Source organism: Mastomys coucha, unplaced genomic scaffold (assembly GCF_008632895.1).
Source record: "Mastomys coucha isolate ucsf_1 unplaced genomic scaffold, UCSF_Mcou_1 pScaffold20, whole genome shotgun sequence".
Lineage (NCBI taxonomy): Eukaryota > Metazoa > Chordata > Mammalia > Rodentia > Muridae > Mastomys > Mastomys coucha.
The window spans coordinates 122,094,790-122,096,178 of NW_022196903.1; positions in this window are offsets into that span (position 1 = coordinate 122,094,790).

A 1,389-nucleotide genomic window follows, 5' to 3' on the forward strand; every position below is an offset into this window, starting at 1 on the left:
TTGGTGGAGACGTGGGAGACATGGTTACAGCAAAGTGGGGAGCCTTTGGTACAGGCGCAGATGCTAGCTATGCGGTGATGCTCTCAGCTCTTGGATGGGTGGAAGCTATAATATATTATTATTATATATTCCAAGGAAAGCTAGTCTTCTGAGTTACTCAATGGTGAGAGAGGTCACCATTGAGTAACTCAGGAGCGATAAACAGTTATTGTGAGGGCTAAAGGTGGAGGGCTAGAGAGATGACTCCTTCCCAGGGGGATCTGATGCTCTCTTTTGACCTCAGGAGTACCAGGCATCCACAAGGTGCACATACATATATACAAGAAAAACACTCATGTGCATAAAATATTCTTCCTTCCTTCCTTCCTTCCTTCCTTCCTTCCTTCCTTCCTTCCTTTCCTTCTTTCTTTCCTTCTTTCTTTCCCTCTTTCTTTCTTTCTTTCTTTCTTTCTTTCTTTATTTATTTCTTCCTTTCTTTCTTTTTTAGATGTCTAAAGATGGCTCACAGCTTTTCAAACCCTCAGCGGCCACTAAAGCTGTCATCAGTTAGCCTTACAGAGGATTGTGTGGAACTTGATGCTTCCTTCCAGAAACTGATTTTCACAGGCTTGAAAAGGGCTGGCAGTTAGCTTTCACCCTTTTTTGTAGTTGTTGTGGTTCTAGGTTGACTTTCATAGGACATCAATTATCACTAAATTTCACTGTAATAAGTACATTCTCAAATTGGCTCATTTCACTAATAGGAGAAATAACCTTTCAGGTGGTGCTGAAATCCCAGGAGAAGTTTGAGTCCCCACCCAGGGGACTGCAATCTCTTCTTTACTACTCTCTGCTTGAGGGGATGGACTTTGAGATCAGGGCAAGTCACCATTTCCCAGCCATAGCCTAAGAGGTACCAGGTGCCTTTCCCGAGGTCCGGGACCCCCCGGGATCCTCTGCCAAGCTGCGGCCTTATCAGGGCATGCCTGACTATTCCGGAACAGAGACCTGGTCTTTGCTACAGAGAACCTTCGGATTTGGAGATGGCTATCACGTGGGGCGCTGCATCACAGGCCTTGGGTCTCCCGCAAGGCTGGGAGATGGCCAACACTGAGTCTAAACTTCAGTCACCCTTGGGGTATCTGCTACACAGTCTATCTAAATTGAGGCTGTCCCAGACCATATGTCCAAAGTGCCTAGTATTTCTTTGTTCTGTGACTTGGCCATAAATACCCCTTGGACAATGAATCTAAATGGCCACCAGGGGGATCTTGTGACTATAACATCCTTCGTGATCTAAAATTTTCTTCAGGAGTATAGACAAATGGCCAGAACTTCCCTATGTACAGGTCTTTCGGGAACTTTCTCTCTCTCTCTCTCTCTCTCTCTCTCTCTCTCTCTCTCTGTCTA